This window comes from Colobus angolensis, unplaced genomic scaffold, assembly GCF_000951035.1.
Source record: "Colobus angolensis palliatus isolate OR3802 unplaced genomic scaffold, Cang.pa_1.0 Scaffold505, whole genome shotgun sequence".
NCBI lineage: Eukaryota > Metazoa > Chordata > Mammalia > Primates > Cercopithecidae > Colobus > Colobus angolensis.
In genome coordinates, this window is record NW_012118544.1 from 404,960 (window position 1) to 411,630 (window position 6,671).

Genomic DNA, 6,671 nt, shown 5'->3' on the forward strand with positions numbered 1-6,671 from the left:
AAATGTCCATCAATGATAGACTGGATTAAGAAAATGTGGCACATATACACCATGGAATACTGTACAGCCATAAAAAAGGATGAGTTCATGTCCTTTGTTGCAACATGGATCCAGCTGGAAACCGTCATTCTCAGCAAACTATCGCAAGAGCAGAAAACTAAACAGCACATGTTCTCACTCATAGGTGGGAATTGAACAATGTGAACACTTGGACACAGGGTGGGGAACATCACACACCGGGGCCTGTTGTGGGGTGGGGGAAAACAAGAGGGATAGCATTAGGAGATATACCTAATGTAATTGATGAGTTAATGGGTGCAGCACACCAACATGGCACATGTATACATATGTAAGAAACCTGCACGTTATGCACATGTACCCTAGAACATAAAGTATAATAAAAAAATAAAAACAAAAAAAAATACTAAATTTAGCCAGATGTTGTGGCAGGCACCTGTAGTCCCTGCTACTTGGGAGGCTGAGGCAGGAGAATCACTTGAACCCAGGAGGCAGAAGTTGCTGTGATCATGCCACTGCACTCTAGCCTGAGTGACGCCTGGGTGACAGAGTGAGACTCCATCTCAAAAAACAAATAAAATAAATACAAAACAAAAAGAATAGATCACGGGAGTGGAACCCTCATGAGTGGTTTTGCGAATAGTTGTGATGAGTGAATTCTTGCTTTGAGTTTAGGCTCTGATTGTATAAAAGTGTGTGGCACCTGCCCCTCTCCCTTGCTCCCTCTCTTGCTATGTGATATGCCTACTGCTTCTTCACCTTCTGCTATGATTGTAAGTTCCCTGAGGCTATCACCAAAAGCAAGATGCCATTGCCATACTTCCTGTACAGCCTGCAGAACCATGAGCCAAATAAGCTACTTTTCTTCATAAATCACACAGTCTTAGATATTCCTTTATAGCAACAGAAGAAAAAATGTAATACAGAAAATTGATATTAAGGAGTGGGGCATTGCTATAAAACTACCTGAAGATGTGAAAGCACATTTGGAACTGTGTAACAGGCAGAAGTTGCAAGAGTGTAGAAAGGTGAAAAGAAGAAGGATGAGGTAAAGTTTGCCCTGCTCAACCTTGGGACGCTGTTCCCCACATCCTAACTGCTCCAGCTCCAGCTGCAACTCAAAGGACTCCAGATAGATCTTGGGCATCTGCTCCAGTGGGTCCAAGCTGTAGATCTTGGCAGCTTTCTTGTGACATTAAGTCTGTGGTCACACAGAATGCAACAGTGAGGGGGGCTTAGTAGCTTCTGACTGGATTTCAGAGGATACATCAGAAAGCCTGGGTGCCTAGGCAGAAACTTGCCACAGGGGAAGAACCCCCACAGAGTGACTCCACTAGGGCAATGCTATTGGGAAACATAGGCTTGCAGTCCACACACAGGGTCCTCACTGGGATACTGGCTAATGGAGCTGGGGGAAGGGTATTGCTGCCTTCCATATCCCAGAATGTTAACCTGACTGACAGCTTGCACCTTCTGCCTAGAAAAGCTGCAAGCATTTAACTCCAACCCATGAGAGCAGCCACATGGACTACGTTCTGCAAAGCCATATGAGTGGGGCTGCCCAAGGCCTTGGAAGTCCATCCCTCACACCAGGATGTGGGATATGGGGTCAAGGATTATGTTAAAGCTTTAAGAGATTTAATGTCTGCCCTGCTGGATTTCAGACTTATGTGGGGCCTATTGTCCCTTTCATTTGGCTGATTTCTCCCTTTTGGAATGTGAATGTTTACTCAATGCCTGTACCACCATTGTATCCCGGAAGTAACTAACTTGTGTATTTGTGTGTGTGTGTGTGTGTGTGTTTCTTATCTCACAGGCTCATTGGAAGTAACTCATCTCCAGACAAAACTTTGGGCTTGAGAACTGAGAATTTTGAATTAATGCTGGAACAAGTTAAAACGTTGAGGTACCGTTGAGAAAGGATTATTGTATTTTGCAATATGAGAAAAATATGAGATTTAGGGGGCCAGGAGTGCGATGATATGTTTTGAATATCTGTTCCCTCTAAATGTGTTGAAATGTAATCTCCACTGTTGGAGGTGAGACCTGATGGGAGGTGTTTGAATCATACGGGCAGATCCATCATCTTCTTGGGGATGAATAAGTTCTTGCTCTGAGTTTATACAACATCTTGTTGTTTAAAAGTGTGTGGAATCTTTCCCCTATATCTCTTGCCCCCCCCTCACTATATGATATGCCTACTCTTTCACATTCCACCATGATTGTAAGCTTCCTGAGATCCCCCCAGAAGCAGATGCCAGCTGTATGTTTCTTGTACAGTGTATTAGTTCACTACTGCCCAGTGTGGAAATTGAAAATTGTCCTAGTTAGTTTTCATGTTGTGTTAGTATTAGTTAGTTTTCATGCTGCTGATAAAGACATACCTGAAACTGGGAACAAAAAGGTTTAATTGGACTTACAGTTCTATATAGCTGAGAAGGCCTGAGAATCATGGTGGGAGGTGAAAGGCAGCAAGAGGAAAATGAGGAAGAAGCAAAAGTGGAAACCCCTGAGAAACCCATCAGATCTCGTGAGACTCATTCACTATCACAAGAACAGTCCAGGAAAGACCCATCCCTATAACTCAATCATCTCCCATCAGGTTCCTCCCATGACACATGGGAATTGTGGGAGTTATGATTCAAGATCAGATTTGGGTGGAGGCACAGACAAACCATATCATACAGTCTGCAGAACTGTGAGCCAAAATAAGCCATGTTTTTCTTTATAAATTACTCAGTCTCAGATATTCTTTGACAGAGATGGAAACATACTAACACATACATCTATAGGAAAACATCCTTTTCTGACAAAAGAAATCAATATAATTGGAAGGAATGCCTGTTACACCAGATACGCAGATAAAAATGTAAGGATACAAGAAACATTAAAATATTGTTTTAAATGACACCTCTAAAGAAACACAACAATTCTCCATCAAAGAATTTCAACAAAAAAGAAGTGTACTGACGAGTTAATGGGTGCAGCACACCAACATGGCACAAGTATACATATGTAACAAACCTGCACGTTATGCACATGTACCCTAGAACTTAAAGTATAATAAAAAAAAGAAGAAGTGTACAAAATTGCTGAAGAATAATTAAAAATAATGATATTAATGAAGCTCAGTGATATACAAGAGAACACAAATAAATAATGCAAACAAGAAATATTTATGACTAAAATGAGAAATTCAATAAAGGCATAGATATCATTTAAAAAGAACCAAACAGAAACCCTGGAACTGAAAACAATCAATAAATGAAATTAAAAATACAATGGAGACCTTCAACAATAGACCAGATTAAGCAAAATACAGTAATTTTAGAACTTGAATACAGGTCTTTTGAAATAATCCAGACAAATAAAAAGAATAAAAGAATAAAAAAGAATTAAAAAAGCTTATTTTATAGATGGAACACAATAAAGCAAAAAAGTATTCCAAATTTGGGTGTTCCAGAAGGAGAATAGTTGGGCAAGGGCGTAGAAAGCCTATTTAATAAAATAATACCTGAACACTTACCAAGTATTGCAAGAGATATAGACATCCAGATACAAGAAGCTCAAAGACCCTCAAATACATTCAACACAAATATTTCTTCAAGACACACTGTAGTCAAACTGTCAAAGACACTGATAGCTCTAAAACACCAAAATAAGTGTCAAGTCACATATAAGGAAATCCCCATCAAACTGACATTGGGTTGTGTTGCAGAAATCTTACAAATCAAGAGAGAATAGGACCATATATTCAAAGTGTTGAAAAAAAAACTAACATCCAAGAAGACTATATCTAGCAAAGCTATCCTTCAAAACACAAAAGCAAAATAAATGATTCCCCAGGCAAGCAAAAACTGAGGGCATTCATTACCACTACACTGGCCCTATTTAAAAAATGGTTAAGGAATTTCTACATCTGGAAGTGAACAGGTGATATAGGCCATCACGAAAACACACAAAAGTATAAAACTCATTGGTAGAGCAGACACATAAATGAGAACAAGAAACAAGTCAAACAATAGCACTACGGGAAACCACTAAATAGCAATAATAAACAATAAGAAAGGAAGAAAGGATCAAAGGATATACAAAGAAACCCATAAAACAATCAACAAAGAACAGAAATAATTCCTTACCTATCAATAATAACCTTGAATGTAAACACATTAAATTCCCAATTTAAAAATATAGACTGGCTACATGGATGTAAAAACATGACCCAACTATATGATTCCTATAAGAAACTCATCTCACCTGTAGAGACACATGTAGAGTGAAAGTAAAGAGGAAAAACAATATTCCATGCAAACAGAAACCAAAAGTGAGCAGGAGTATCTATACTTACATCATATAAAATGGACTTCAAGTCAAAAACAGTAAAAGAAGACAAAGAAGGCTCTTATATAATCATAAACGGATCAGTTCAGCAAGAGGACATAACAATCATAAATATGTATACACTCAACATTAAAGCACACAGGTATATAAAGCAAATATTATTATCTCTAAAGGAACAGATAGACTCTAATACAATAAAGATTGGAGACTTCAACAACTCTTGCTTGGCAACAGAAGATCATTTAGAGAGAAAATCAACAAAGAAACACTGAAATTAAAGTGCACTTTAGACCAAATGGAACTAACAAATAATTACAGAACATTTTATTCAAAAGCTGAAGAATAAACACTCAGAATATAAAACATTCTCCATAATAGATCATATGTTAGGTCATAAAACAAGTTTTAATAAATTAAAATAATAAAATTGCATCTAGTGTCTTATCAGACAAAAATGGAACAAAGCCAGAAATCAATATCAAAAGAAACTTTAGAAACTGTACAAGGCTCAGTGTGCATGCCTGCCAGTGCTCTGCACATTCACTTCTGCCAGGGCCAGGCCAGGACAGGAAGAGGAAGGCTTCTGGCATTTGTGTACGGGTCAGTATTGATGCAAGCACTGCAGGAGCCCTGACTCCACAGCATGTTTGAGCTCATTCCTCTCCAGCTTCTCTGCAGTTGGGAGCTGTTTGTTCATGGACACTGAACCCCACCAGAATAGTCTGTGGCCCAGCAGCCACACCCACAGCTCAGTATCTTGGAAGTCTTTCGAGATACCTGATGATGTACCTCTACCAGCGGACTGGGAGATAGCAAAGACATCTTCTGGTCAGAGATACTTCTTAAATCACATTGATCAGACAAGAACGTGGCAGGACCCCAGGAAGGCCATGTTCTTTCAGATGAATGTTACAGCCCTCACCAGTCCTTCAGCATAGCAGAATATGATAAACTCAGCCTGAGATCCTCTTCCTGATGGATGGGAACAAGCCATGACTCAGGATGGAGAAATTTACTACATAAACTATAAGAACAAGACCACCTCTTGGCTAGATCGAAGGCTTGACCCTGGTTTTGGTAAAGCCATGAATGAGAGAATCAGTCAGAGTGCTCCAGTGAAACAGCCACCACCCCTGGCTCCCCACAGCCTACAAGGAGGCGTCATGGATATTGGCAACCTCAACCAGCAGCAACAGATTCCACTGCAGCAATTGCAGATGGAGAAAGAGAAAGTGCAACTGAAACAGCAGGCACTACCTTGGCAGGAGTTAGTGTTCTGTAGCCAGTTACCAACACTGGAGCAGAATGGTGAGACTCAAAATCCAGTAACTTCCCCTGAGATGTGTCAGGAATTGAGAACAATGATGACCAATAGCTCAGATGCCTTTCTTAACAGTGGCACCTATCACTGTCAAAATGAGAGTACAGACAGTGGACTAAGCATGAGCAGCTACAGTGTCCCTGACACCCCCAATGACTTCCTGAACAGCATTGATGAGATGGATACAGGTGATACTATCAAACAGAGAACTCTGCCCTCACAACAGAACCATTTCCCAAACTACCTCGAAGCCATTAGTGGTACAAATGAGGACCTTGGAACACTGGAAGGAGATGGAATGAACATAGGAGAGGAGTTGATGCCAAGTCTGCAGGAAGCTTTGTGTTCTGACATCCTTAATGACATGGAATCTGTTTTGGCTCCTACAAAGCTAGATAAAGAAAGCTTTCTTACATAGTGATAGAGACCTAAGATAGACTGAATTCTAAATCTGTGAGGATCTAATGAAATAAGACACATAAGCCTGAAATTTCCAAGTAAGCCAGTTGCAGTTTTCTGTTAATACAGAAAAAAGTCGAACAAATATCCAGCAAGACTCTTTCATCCACTATTTTGCTCTTCTTTGTCTATTGCTGCTGTTAATATATTGTTGACCTCTTTCATAGCTGGCCCTAAGGGAATCAAAAAGAAAAAAAAATAGTTTATTTTGCTATTTTAATTACTATTCATTCTGGGGACTTGGGGAAGCGAGCCTGTTTGGATAATGGATGCCATTCCTTTTGCTTAGTTAAATGTTCACTGATTGGCTGGGCGCGGTGGCTCACGTCCACGTCTGTAATCCCAGCACTTTGGGAGGCCAAGGTGGGCAGATCACCTGAGGTCAAGAGTTCGAGACCCACTTGGCCAACGTGGTGAAACCATGTCTCTACTAAAATACAAAAATTAGCTGGGCTTGGTGTTGGGCGCCTGTAATCTCAGCTACTGGGGAGGCTGAGGCAGGAGAATTGGTTGAACCCAGGAGGCAGAGGTT

At 40.2% G+C, this 6,671-nt stretch overlaps 1 pseudogene; it reads left to right on the forward strand.

The window, feature by feature from the left end:
• The window catches only part of LOC105524738, a 27,967-nt pseudogene extending 21,869 nt beyond the window's left edge, over positions 1-6,098 (forward strand).
• The last annotated feature ends 573 nt before the right edge of the window (positions 6,099-6,671 follow it).